The sequence below is a fragment of the Quercus lobata genome, chromosome 6, assembly GCF_001633185.2.
Source record: "Quercus lobata isolate SW786 chromosome 6, ValleyOak3.0 Primary Assembly, whole genome shotgun sequence".
In the NCBI taxonomy this organism is placed as follows: Eukaryota; Viridiplantae; Streptophyta; class Magnoliopsida; order Fagales; family Fagaceae; genus Quercus; species Quercus lobata.
Window position 1 is genome coordinate 48613906 of NC_044909.1, and position 14622 is coordinate 48628527.

The 14622-nt window shown below is 34.2% G+C and overlaps 1 pseudogene; it reads left to right on the forward strand.

Moving 5' to 3' along the window:
- The first annotated feature begins 4327 nt into the window (after positions 1-4327).
- Positions 4328-8301, forward strand: LOC115950408 (annotated as a pseudogene).
- The last annotated feature ends 6321 nt before the right edge of the window (positions 8302-14622 follow it).

Below are 14622 nucleotides of genomic sequence, written 5' to 3' on the forward strand. Positions count from 1 at the left end.
TTTCGGGTTCTTTGCCACAAAACACACAATTTGGATTAGATGTCCCCATTCTTATTGCCAAGTTGTTTTTGATTGGTAACACATTGGACCCAATTCTCTATAGTAACATTTTGATTCTATCATGAGCTTTGATCTTCCATATTTGCCATTGCACTATGGAACTTCCACAAGGAGGGTCACGGTTAGCCTTATATGCAGATTTCACAGAGAATGCCTCTTTACTGTCCGAAACCCAGATTAGCTTATCAGCTCTGCCCCTCAAAAGAATATGTATTTTTTGGGTGGCTTCAACTGACTCAGAATTAAATAGCTCATTTAGTAGGGGTAGATTCCAGCAATGATCCTCGGTAGATATCGAGTTAGACACCATCAAGGGGTTTCGTTGAATTGAGTCATCCTTTGGAGTTGGTTTAAACCCAGCTAGCCAAGGAATCCACGAGTCCACCCATACATTAATGGAAGCACCATTTCCAATAAGGTAACAAGCTCCCTTAGCAATAAGGGGTTTGGTTTTCTCAATTGCTTTCCAAATTGGGGAAGCATTTTTGGAAGGTTCACTTTGAATCCAATTCTCTTTGACCTTGTATTTGCTTCTTAGTAAGTTCATACACAAATTGTCCCTATTAGAGGCAATCATCCAAGCAAGTTTAGCCAAGAGAGCTTTATTAAAATCCTTGCTCTTTCTGAATCCCATCCCTCCAATTCCTTTAGGTAGACATAGTTTTTCCCAAGCCAACCAAGCCAAATACCTTCCATTTGGGTCTTTTGGATTCCATCAAAACTTTCTATTTAAAGCATCTAACTTGTCACACACCTTAGTAGGGATGTCAAAAGTAGACATTGTGTATGTAGGTAATGCTTGAGCCACCATTTTAATTAGAGTGGATCTTCCCGCCTATGATAAAGTCTTACTTCTCCACCCGTTCAGTTTGGCTTCCAACCTCTCTTGTAAGAGCTTGAAGTCCTTTGCTGGAGCCTTGGTAAGGAATAAAGGAGCCCCCAAGTAAACATAGTCCATTTTAAGACTTTTCATTTGTAAAATATGCTTTATGCCCCTGCAAGTCTACTGGTGGGTGAGTTTGGAGAATATAATCCTTGATTTTGCTCTATTAAGCAGTTGTCCAGACCACCTGCAATATTTTTCCAAGTAGTCATTAATGGCATTAGCTTCCCTCCTACATGCTTTTGAGAATAGAACAATATCATCTGCGTACATTACATGTGTGATGAGAGTGCTGCCAATACTAGCCTTAACCCCACTAATATTCTTCTCTAAGATTCTTGAAAGAACTTCTTGGCATAATATGAAAAGGTAAGGGGATAAAGGGTCCCCTTGCCTTAACCCTCTTTTAGGTCTAAATTGCTCTGTCGGAAAGAGTGAGGGAAGATAAAAGAAAAGAAAAGAATGTATTTAATTTAGATATATGCTTTTACCTAAATACCCAAAATAAAAACCAACGTGTTTGTTTTGGTGATGGACAAAATTGGACTTTTAGAAGTCATTAGTAGTGGGGCCCAAAAAATTGCAAGCTTTTTATTTATCTTTTTTTTTTCACCCAATTTGGGTGGATGAGAAAACTAGGCCGGATGGATGCTCACTCCTTCCACTTTATCTTAATTTCTTTCCTACAATGCCAACCAAACAAGGGAAATTTTCATATCAGCCTAATTTTCTCTCTTTTTTCTTCTCATCCTACTTCGTTTCCAAATAAAGCGTAAGATTGGAGAGAAAAAAGTGATGCAATAGACACAATCTTTACATGGTTGAATTGAAATAATTTTATTAGTTCTCTGAGTTCGTTATTGTGTCAACAAAATTTAACCAGATCAAATTTTCACATAATAATAACAATTTGCCACATTCGCAAGCTGTGGAATTCTTTTTTTGGGGAAAAACTCTTTCACGTTCTGTATCTTACCCGCTGTACACAGTGACCGTGAATCAGTGTCTTATTTTGACTGACTGAACCAGCTTTCAGACTGGGCCAACTAGTTGTTAGCTACAAGCTGGCACCAAAGTCTAACCCACGTGAAGCTCCTTAGAGCACTCACAGCAGTGGTGCTATATAGGTATAATGCTATTTTTTAGCTCCAAATATCAAAAATCCTTCACGCAGCAGAGGAGCTAAATCTAAAAAATTTAGCTCCTCAGCTACAGTGCACATCTATCTTTAGATGTGCACTGTAGCTCAAAGCTAAAAAAAAAAATTTTTTTTATTACACCCTCTCTCCTCTCTCTCATTAAAATATTCAATTCATTCTCTCTCTCTCTCTCTCTCTCTATCTCTCTCTCTCTCTCTCTCTCCGACTTCTCCTCTTTCCTCTTTCTTCCTCAATTTTTTTTTTCTCTCTAGCTCACCGGTCTCTCATCTCCCTCATCCCTCAGCTCGCCGGTCTCTCCAGCTCGCCGGTCTCCGTCATCCTCAGCTCGCCGGTCAATTTTTTTTCTCTCTAGCTCGCATCTCCCTCATCCCTCATCTCTCTAGCTCGACTGCCCAGCGCCGACCACTGCCCAGCGCCGACCGAAGCCCAGCCCAGCGCCGACCACTCCTCACACTGGGCTGGGCTGAGCTGAGCTTCGGTGGATTTTTGTACTCGTGCTCATTCCTTTTGCGCTGACCGAAGCCCATTCCTTTTGTGCTCGTTGTGGATTTTTTTTTTTTTTTTTGCTGTGGACTGCCGTAGTGGTGGTGGTGGAGGATGTTTGTGCTGTGTGGTGGTGGTGGAGGATGTTTGTGCTATGGTGGTGTGCTGGGTTTGTCTCCGATTGAGGATTTGGGTTTTTTTTTTTTTATTTTTTTTTTTTTTTTTTTTTTTTTTTTTTCTATTGTGTACTGGTGGTGGTGGTGGTGGAGGAGGAGGATGTTTGTGCCGTGTGGTGGTGGTGGTGGTGGTGGTGGAGGATGTTTGTGTTATGGTGGTGGTGGTGGTGATATATTATTTTATTATAGTAGAAATATTATTATTTTATTGTAATAGAAATATTATTTTATTGTGATGAATATATTATTTTATTGTATTGAAAGCTAAAATAGATCCACTGCTACAGCATATGTATAGATAAAATAGATAAAATAACTTTTGGTGGAGCTAAATTATTAAAAATTTAACTCCACGGCTGTGAATGCTCTAATAAGCTAAGCCTAATTGATGAGGACATCTATTTCAACTTGAAATAGGAGACACGTGGAAAGTCAACACTCCGCATGTTCCTAGGAGTGTGAGGCGGCAGAATTGAATATATAAAAGGCATGCGTATGGTGTGCTAAAGAGCAGAATACAAACAATAAGAAAAAGCAGCCGCACAGTGAGAAAAAGGTGGGTGCCGCATAGTAAAAAAAGAAAAGAAAAAGAATTGCGATCTTTTGAGAAATATAATTTGTGTGTGTAAGAGCAAAGAAAAATAAGAGTAATTTTTTTTTAGTCGTAACACATACATAAAAATTATTATAATTGATTTAATAATAGTGAAATTATTCGGAATTTATCCTGTAAATTTTTCCTTCAAAGAGAAAAGGCTTTCTATGTAAATATTTATATTCTTGTGTGTGATTGCTATTTTAAATTGATAGTTTTTTTAATAATATTATATGGGACCAGCATTGGTGACTTGCAATTCTTGCACAAAATAAGACATTAAAAGAGACTTAAAGGAGATATTATTATCTCTCAAGTGACAGCGAATGGTTATTATCTCTCAAGTGACAGCGAATAGTTTTCCTCGCTGATGAGTTTACTAAAAAAAATCTATAGACTAATATCCTAATGCTACGCATATTTCCTATAAAATGGCATAGAGCCTAAAGAAAAAGGATTGCCGTCTTTTGAGAAATATAATTTGTGTGGGTCAGAGCAAAGAAAAATAAGAGAGAATTTTTTTTCTTTAGTCGTAAGATATACATAAGAATTATTGTAATTGATTTGATAATAGTGAAATTTTTCGAAATTTATCCTGTGATTTTTTTCCTTCAAAGAAAAAAGGTTTTCTACGTAAATATTTGTATTCTTGTGTGTGATTGCTATTTTGAATTGATAGTTTTTTTGATAATATTATATGGGACCCAGCATTGGTGACTTGCAATACTTGCACAAAATAAGACATTGAAAGAGACTTTAAGGAGATATTATTATCTCTCAAGTGACAGCGAATAGTTTTCCCCGCTAGCTGATGAGTTTACTAAAAAAAATCTATAGACTAATATCCTAATGCTACGCATATTTCCTATAAAATGGCATAGAGCCTAAAAGTATCATCATAAGCCCTTTAAATTGATTCCATAAGATCTCTCAATTTTTATTTTTATTTTTTTTGATTCCATATAAAAAATATATAGATTAACTTGCAAGTGATATGGGTTCAGTTCGAGCTACAAAGCCCCATGCAGTCTGTGTTCCATTCCCAGCACAAGGCCATGTAACACCCATGATGCGATTAGCCAAGCTCCTACACTCAAGGGGCTTCCATATAACCTTTGTAAACACTGAGTTCAACCACAGACGCTTAATCCGATCCAAAGGGCTTGACTACATAAAGGGGCTACCTGATTTCCAGTTTGAAGCAATACCAGATGGGTTGCCACCATCGGACCGTGATGCAACTCAGCATGTTCCAAGCATAATGGATGCCACCAGAAAGAACTGTTTGGTCCCTTTCAAAGAGCTAGTGCTTAAGCTCAACTCATCCTCTGAAGTGCCTTTGGTTACTTGCATAGTTTCTGATGGCATCATGAGTTTTGCTATTAAAGCTGGAGAAGAATTAGGCATCCCAGAGGTTCAGTTTTGGACTGCCTCAGCTTGTGGCTACATGGGATATCTCAACTTCACTGAACTCATCAAAAGAGGCATTCTTCCATTCAAAGGTACTTCGAGCAATTTTTTGTATTGCTAGAATAACTGTAAAAGATTAGATTCATATTTTTCTAACCACACCAATGGTACTCATCAGATGATTATAAGCAACTTTATTAATTGAACTGTAACTCAGATGGTAGTATGGGGTTACTGAGTATATCTATCACTTACCACTATAAGCTTAAATAGCTTAATGAGCATATATACTAAGTCCCCCTGTTCACAAGTTTCTCATTTACTCTCTTTGTCAAGTGCAATGTAAGTAGCCATCCAGCCTGAAGTTGTTCATAAGACTTTAATTAAGAATTTTAAACCTGGAAAATATTGGTGAGTTCGCATGCGAACTGCTAGAGAAATCAAAGAAAAGCGTGACGTAGCCGTAAAATATAGTAATTGCAGGAAAATTTTAGATGAGAAATCTAGTTTTGGTCTAATTGATGAGAGTAAGGAATTTTGTATATATATATATATATATATATATAGGCAATCGCTGATTAATAAATTGAATCCTTTCATAAGCATTATTAACTAAATTAAGATGATTCTCCAAAAAGAAAAGGAAAAAAAAAAGAAAAGAAAAACTAATTAAGATAAATCTATCCTCATCATAATGAAACTTAAGATCATATTTTGTTTTATCAAAGTTTAAGGAATGGGAGAGGGATACTTTGTTGTGTAGACCTGTAGCTTATAAATCAGAATAATTTCATAAGGGATCACAATTCCTAACTTTCCTAGCCATCATTTATATTATGAGAATGGGACTTGTAATTTCTAACTTTGTTCTGTGATAATAATTTTATTCTTTTCTACTGCAATAATGAGTAGTAATGATCTTATGTCCCAAAAAAATGTTTACAAAATTAAATTCTCGTTGACAAGATACAAGAAAAATGTTTAATATACTGAAAAATTACATATGGGGCATGCAATCTTTTCATATCAAGATGATTTCGGTTTGTAAAAGTTGAAATATTAAGAATCACTCTAACAATATTTTCTAAAAGCATATAATCTAGAGTCAAAGATAGAGCCAGGATTTTTTATTTCGGAGAGCCAAAACGTGAAAAAAAAAAAAAATTCAAGAATGAAAAATATATAATGAAATTCATAACTAAGTATCGTACTATCCTATAAAAAATAAAATAAAACTAGCACTCATTCAATATTAGAAAAATGCAAATTAGAAAATAGACATAAAATAATTGTTTCAGAAGACATTTTAAATCAATCATTTGCCCTATTAAAATTAGTTTTTTTAAAATCCCAAAAATAATCTATAATTGTTTATATATACTAAATTCAGAATAATTTTCCTTTTGAAGTACAAAATCAAATAGTAATTTAGATTATGAAACTTAGTTTTGACAATATTTATTATTTAAAATGCTTTTTATTTTTTTTATTTTTTTAGTTGTGATAAAAAAAAAGAGTAATTATAAGTACAATCACTCTATAAGCAAGTTAGTAAGTAAATGATATTTTAATTCTTAAAATCCGTTTGATATAATTCAAAAAGAAATCATAATATATATATATATATATATATATAAACCTTAAATTTTCAATCGATTAAGAAAGAGAATCTTCTTTACAAATACTAAAAGATGAAAAACGATTTTAAAAAATGTTTTACGTTAAATTTTTTTATTTTTTAGAGGATGGCCACGCATTAGACTATTACATTTTTTTTAAAACTTATTTAAACTAATTTATTTTATAAGATGAAAAGTGTGATACCTAAATTGTGCGTATTTGATTGGATTTGATTGTTTAAGCGTGAGTTGTATAGACATGCGTTGAGTTCCACATTAGGTGTATACTAGGTGGATCTTAGGTTCATAAGTGATTATGAAGATTCCTTATCGTAACTTGAATGGTCCTTTTGGCTGGGTGTAAACAAATAAATGACTAGTTCTCTTTTCAGGTCATTACAAATTATATATATCAGAACAATCATGGTATAACACCAAGTGTGTGTTGTGTGGGTGTGCACAGAGTCCCACATTAGATATTTATTAGGTGGATTTTAGATTTATAAGTCATTATGTGTGTGTTGTGTAGGCATGTATAGAGTTCCACATTAGATATTTACTAGGTGGATTTTAAGTTTATAAGTGATTATGAGAAGTGCCAATTGCAACTTAACTAGTCATTTTGGGGAGGATGATGACAAATGTTAAATATGCATTATTAACAAAAATTAAAATACTAAAATGGGAAGGATGGTTTGGCATTGGGCTAGGGGTTGACCTCCCTTGGTCCAAGCATGGATTTGTCCATATCTAGAGTAATGCTATAAACTACATTTTTCAATATTACTTAAACGACATTTTCAATATTGTTGAGTAGACAAGTGATTATTGATTTTCATATAGACTCACTATTGACACTATTTTATTATTAATCGTAAACAACTTATTGCATCAACAATTTATGAGAAAAGTTGTGATTCTAGACTTATTTTTTTATATTTCTTTTGTTATAGATGAAAGCTTCAAAGATGATGGAACACTTGACAAACCAATAAATTGGATCCCAGGAATGAAAAACATCCGTCTCAAGGACCTCCCTACCTTTATTAGAACCACTGACATTACTGAAACAATGTTTGATTTTATGGGATCAGAAGTACAAAATTGCTTAAATTCTTCCGCGATCATCTTCAATACATTTGAGGAGTTTGAACATGAAGTCCTAGAAGTAATTTTAGCCAAATTCCCTCATGTTTACAATATAGGCCCACTTCACTTACTAGGTCGGCATGTACCTGAGAGCCATTTCATGTCTCAAGGTTCAAGCTTATGAAAAGAAGACTCCAAATGTCTCCAATGGCTTGATAAAAAGGAACCCAACTCAGTTGTGTATGTAAATTATGGAAGCGTAACTGTGATGTCAGACCAACACTTGAAAGAATTTGCATGGGGTCTTGCAAATAGCAAGCACATATTTTTATGGACAGTTAGGGCTGATGTAGTAATGGGAGATTCAGCAATCTTGCCTAAAGAATTTTTTGAGGAGACTATGGATAGGGGATTGCTAACAAGTTGGTGCCCCCAAGATAAAGTGCTAGCACACCCATCCATAGGGGTTTTCCTAACACATTGTGGTTGGAATTCTACATTAGAAAGTGTATCTGCTAGCGTGCCTATTATTTGTTGGCCTTTCTTTGCCGAGCGACAGACAAATTGTCGGTATGCTTGTACCACTTGGGAGATTGGTGTGGAGGTTAACAAGGATGTTAAACGTCATGAGATTGAAGCACTTGTTAAGGAAATGATGGAAGGGGAAAAGGGCCATGCCATGAGGCAAAAAGCTAGGGAATGGAAGAAGAAAGCAATGGAAGCAATTGATTTTGAAGGATCATCATATAAGAACTTTGAAAGATTAATTAAGGGGCTCTCCTTGTTGGTGAGTGAAGAGTCAAACTGTCTTGTGAGAAAGCTATAATCTTATGTTTACATCTATAATAATGCCATCAGATCATATTTCCCCATTGGTGTGGTAGAACAAAACATGGGTTCAACCTATTAATTTTTATTATGTAATTTTTTGAAGATTATAATTTATGGTTTTATTTCCTTGATTTTAGATGTTTTCATAAATATTTTATGGTATTGTTAACCACAATTTTTTTTTATAAAATTAAATAGATAAATTCAATAATATTTAAAAAGTAAATCCAAACTTCAAATATATTAGTGAAGTCAGTAATTAAGTAAATATACAATGAATGTCATAGGCAAAACTAAAACAACTAGTGATCTTTTTATAGGGTTAATGGGCATTTGCCTCTAATTTACAAACTATGCAGCAAAATCCTTATGTTCTGAAACTATTTAGCAAAATGCCATTATTTTTTAAACTCAATTTTAACAAAATTGAATTATATGTATATTTTTAAGTGGAAGTTTCACTTAAATTTTCAAAAACATTTAAGTGGCAAAATATGCATAGCTAATGTTCCACCTGTAACTCGATTTTCAAAAATATGGGCATTTTGTTAAATAGTTTCAAAACAGAGGCATTTTGCTGCATAGTTTATAAATTAGGGCCAAATACCCATTTTCCCCCTTTTTATTTATCAAGTACTATTGGAAACAATTCTTGTAGCTCTAGAGATGGTAAAATATTCACATCTATATGTGCAAAATTTCAGTTTATTTTAGTATAAGAACTTACTTTTTCTATTTTGCATAACCACTTTTCAAAAACACCAACATTAGATTATTCATTCTACTATCTATTTTATTCAAATACCATTTCTTCATCTAATATTTTACTAATATTTTTGTCAAATCATCTCTTTCACTCTAATCTCTACTCTAAAGTCGCAACACCACCACCAACCCACAACTCCAATCCTCTCTCTTTCTCAACCATAAACCCACCCATATGCAAACTCAGATTTTCAAGCCAAACAAAAAATACCACAGACAAAATCCCAATTGTTGTCACCACCCTCAACCACCTTGCCGCCACCACAAACCCCTATACTACATCACAACACAACACCAATTTCACCCCAACCATCACCAAAAAGCACTATAGTTGCCACTTGACAAAACCCTACTACCCAATACCCGAGCCACCAAAAAAACCCATCCATATGCCCACAGATCTTAACTTGACAGAAAAGAACCTAAGATCTAGTGAATCTGAGACCTAAACCACCATGCCACTAGCGCCACACCAAAATCTAGCTCATTTGTCATGGTAGAGGTCACATTAGAGATCCCCAAATTGCACTACTGCAACGACTAATGTGACGCCAATCTCTTAGTATTGCATGTCATTGTTGCATTTGATTCATGCATGTTGGTTGGCAAATTTTTTGAGTAGAGCTGTAATAGCCTTCCCATGTCTCGTTGGAGTCACCTTTGTGTTGTGGTGAAAAGTGAATCACTGAAGACACAAGTAGTGAGAGAGGGGAATTGATACTGAGTGAGAACTAGAGGAGAAGGTGGAAGAAATAGAAACTGGGAGATGTTGACATTGTATTTTGTTTGACCTCGATTTCCATGCCAAAATGTCAATTTAAGTTTTGAAATTTAAAAAAAAAAAATTACATTTCTAACATGGAAAAATAAGGAATATTACATGAAATAAATTGATTTGTCCTAATTAGTTGTTGGATAAATTATTTCAATGGTTCAAGAGCCCAAAATCCCAAAATTTCCTCATTTAATTAACTAAGTTTGATTGAGTTTGACTAAGTTGTTCGACATTAAAATTAGCTCCAAATTCATCTAACCACCAAATTCCAATTTACTTTAACCTAATCATCATTTCAAATTATTTGACTTATTTTAACTAAGTTTGACCAACCCTAATCGAGGTTTAGTCAGTATTTGACCAAAATTTCAACCATCCAATCGTAATAAATTTGTGATCATGTTAAAGATCATGAAATTGTCTTTAAAATGATAGTTCGCAGCTCCAAATTGTAGTTGAATCAAGAAAGATATTACAAAAACATTGAATCTTTGATAATAAAAAACAGTCATTTTTGTAATGTTTGATTATAGTTTAATCTCGATTAAATTATAATCAAACGACCACAAATTGGTTCAATTGAGAAGTCATTGAAAATGTCTCATGGTGAACTTCAATTTAGCATGGATGGCAAAACCCCCCACTTGAATTAAAAGAATATAAAAAAATAGTGGAAACTTTATGCAAAATCATGATTTTATCACCATTTTCCGAAGCCTCCAACTTGCTAAATCAGAGTATTGGGACAATAAAACAAACATATTACAAAATAAGCATCAAAATCCTTCCAATGACACTTTTTTTTTTTTTTTGGGGGACCAAAAGTTTTTTTTTGGGGCGTCTTCACACAAACAACTGTCTTGTTTCAGCCATAATTTATGCAAAAATCCAGAATATCATTGAATTAGGATGAATTATGTATGTCAAAGAAAAAATGGCTCGACAATATCATTTTTGGATTGAGAGATATCACATGCACAATATAGGCAAAAATCAGCTTTGCAAATTTCTACGCTGAAACACCCTTCTTCCAACTGGACTATCTTCGTGATCGCTGCTCTAAATTGAATAAAGCTGGAACCTTTAGAAAGTGGACTGCAAGAACTTTTTAAGGATTGCAAGAACACAAAAAATCCAAGTTCTAGAAGTCCTCCAAACAGCTGCTCAAATATAAGATCCGAAAGAGTAGAAAATGGGGACCGAAAAGGCCTAGACGCTTGTAGAAAAATGAGATGGCCAGCAGACCCAGCCCATCCCTGCCATATGCCTGGTTCATGGTAGGGTTGAGCCTAATGGCCAACCCATTTCCCTTTAAATATTTCCCCCTTTCCCCATTTATTTGATCATCAATCTTTACCCATCATCAAATCTCATCTTTTTTTAATCTAATCCTAAGATTTTAAATCCTCTTTTCATAAAATTTCCAGCACTAAATTTAGGCCTCTTTAGCCTTCTAATCACCCCTAAAGAAAGCCTATTATTCTTATCCCCTTTTATTGCTTTATTAGTCTAGATTTCCATTTAAGTAAACAGATTTCATATTTTGCTTTACTTTATATATGCTTTTTTTTTGTTTATTTATTTATTTGTTCAAGTTGATTTCTAAATAAAACTCTAAAAAAATATTTTAAAACTAAATCATTTGATAGATGTATTTTCTAAATGAAGTCTCAAGAGCCCTGAAATTTGGATTTCTTCAAAAATACTTTAAAAAGCCATGAAATGTGGCCATCAAAAGAATTTTTACTACAAAAATCCATGAAAATGTATTCTTTAAAAAAAAAAAAAAAACCATTTTCAAAAATGTTGTAGATTTAATCTTGAAAATGATGGTCTAAAGTAAATAAAACAAATGAGTTTTAGTTAACTCAACTAGTAAAGTCTCTAATGGTTAAAGAAGAGATCTGAGGTTTAATCTCCATTTACACCAAAAATCGATTGGTGTCTCAGTCTGATGAGAGTTGACGGACGTCATAAGTTGAAACTAAAAAAAAAATAACAATAAAGTAAATGAAACATTAAAAAAGAAAAAGAAGAAAGTAAATGAAACATTACCTTTCTAATTGCTCACTATTGTGATTGAGAATTAAATGCAACATATGACCAAGAACCACGCAAGCAATACTAAAGCAAAGCTAAGGTGTTGTTTAGTTATTAATATCATTCTTTTTTGTTTGGCTGCGAAGAAAATGTGAGAATACATTGATTAATAATTACAAAGTTTCTATTTTTAGAGGGAAGAGGCCTCTATCCAATGGCCAGTTCTATTGGACACGCTAGAATATGGACACATGTCCAAAATTGGACACGTGTTCGCATCTTAATGTGTCCAATGGAACTGGCCACTAGACACAGGCCCAACCCTGTTTAGGGAGCTGAGTGAGAACAAAGTAATAAGTTGAATCAATGAAAATTAACGCTTCAATTGGCTTTAATTGAGTTTTGTATTAATTTCTTTGAAACAATACCTTTCGGAAAATATTTACTCCAATCTTATTGTTTCACTTTATGTTCCACTTCCACCAGTCACCTCTTTGTTTTGTAAAAAGTAGTTAGAATTTCACTTGCTGCTGGCAGGACTTGAAAAGTAGTTAGAATTTCACTGTTGGCAGGGCTAGAATCTCAGTTCTAGAGGTTCCATAATATGTCCTAGTTAATATATTTATATACAATTAAGACTAGATTACTTCGATCCAACTACAAAAACCTTACCTCTCCACTTTTTGATTCTTTAAACAGTCCAAGTTTCAAAACCAATAGAAGTGCTAATTTTCTAGGTTTAAGAAATACCATAAAAGACCTATTTTTCCCCTTAATTCCCAATTAAGTATCACTAAATTTTGGTAAATTGGGGGAATCAAATCACATAAGGGTAAAATAAATGAGTCTAGGTTCAGCCTATTTTGTATTGTGTTTGTTCATGAACAATTTATTTTTTTGGGCTTAGCTTATTTATTAAACAAGTTGTAAGTGGTGATTTACAAATTTGTATTTTGTTGGCTTTTATTCTGTACCAAATTTGATTGTAATTATTTTCAATCTTGTGTACCTGTATTTATTGTGGGATTTGATTGTAAGGGTTATGTGCTAGAGAGAGAGAGAGAGTGTGAAGACTCAAGCAAGTGAAGACAGAAGACTTCTCGCGGGTATCTCGCGACTAAGCTTCCCTCAAGGTGAAGCATGTGCCTTGCACATGACTGGAATGCGAAGAGTCTGTACAGATGGAGACAGCTGTGTCTCGCGAGTATCTCGCAGGTAAGGCCTTCCTGCGAGACACCCGTGAGACATTTTGTTCTGCTAGTCTATACTGTCTGATACACACTTTCTGTACCCTCATTATATATACCCATATTACCCAAAAATGAAAAGGAGAGCTTCTAAGAGAAAACCCTAGCAAAAACACTTAAGAGTTAGAAATTGTTATACCAACAATTCTCTACACATTTGTTTGTAGAATTTCCTCATCTCCTACCTCTTCATTTCCATACCATTGAGAGGTCAATAGCCCAAACACTTACCACACCATTTGAGAGTGTCTAGTGAGGTTTTGGTGCTGTTGGGAAACATTAGAAGAAGCCAAAGATGGTAGATGCAACATAGAGCTTGTTGCGGGATCCGAAGAACTAGACAAGACACGGTTCCGAGAAGCCTTGTTAGAGTAGGGGCTTGGAGGGCTTAGGTACAAAGGGTAGATTAGGGTTGGAGGGTCTCTTACTTACCCATGTATCCCAACTGATTGTCTAGTGGATCAATTACCGCTTGGAGGGCGGCGGAGGGATTTTTCACCAAGTTCTTCTGTTTCCTCTTCGATAACACGTCTCGGGATTATCTGTGTTTGTATATCTCTTCCTACTCTTGCTCATTTCATTTTACTGTTTTGTTGCTTTAAATATGGATTAGAGTAGCTCTCTTGCATGTTTGCTTGCATTTACACTATTCCGCACTTAGTATTAAGTTAGTGTAAAACAACCAAGCCGTAATTTAAATTGGGGGTCTAAACGAGCTCTTGTGTTTTTACACATTTCGAGCTTTCACAAGCCTAAAACTAAAGCTCAAATTTGGCTTGTTTATAAATAAAGAAACATGAACTAACTTTCGTAGTAATTAACAAATATGAATGAGCATGAATGAACCTAAAAACAAACATGTTTGAATTCTAGCTTGTCAAAAAGTCTAAAGTTTGAGCTTGGCTTAGATTTATTAGTCAAGTTGAGCTTGAGTTCAATATCAAGGTTTTGAGCTTGAGATACAACACAAGAATTATCGTACTCATATTAAGCTTATTACCATGCTCATAAATAAGCCTAAGCTCAACTTATTTTGTATTGAACCCAACTGTCTATGAGCCTGTTATGAACAATTTTTTTTCTTCTTTTTGGGCTCAACTCATTTATTAAACTAGCTTATAACTAAGGCTCAAGTTTGACTTGTGTATAAATAAATAAACATTATTGAGTTAAGCCTAAACTGTTTATGAATGACTTGATTTATTTACAACCTTATTTCTTCCATGACTTATTGAAGTAATTGACTGTGAGTGGTAGAAAAAAAGTAGTGAGTTCATGTAAAAGTGACTTTTGTATCGCTTGCATTTAACCACTTCATCAAGTTGTAGGAAAAGTTATAGTCTTAGATTTATTGAAAGATGGCAATATGAACACCTTTTGTTCATCTGTTGTGACATCCTCACAGTAGCAAAGATCCGGTTGGCAAAAAATTGGAAAAGAAGAAAAGAGGGAGGTGGTGAAGAAAATAAGAGAGTGAAAGAGCTATAAT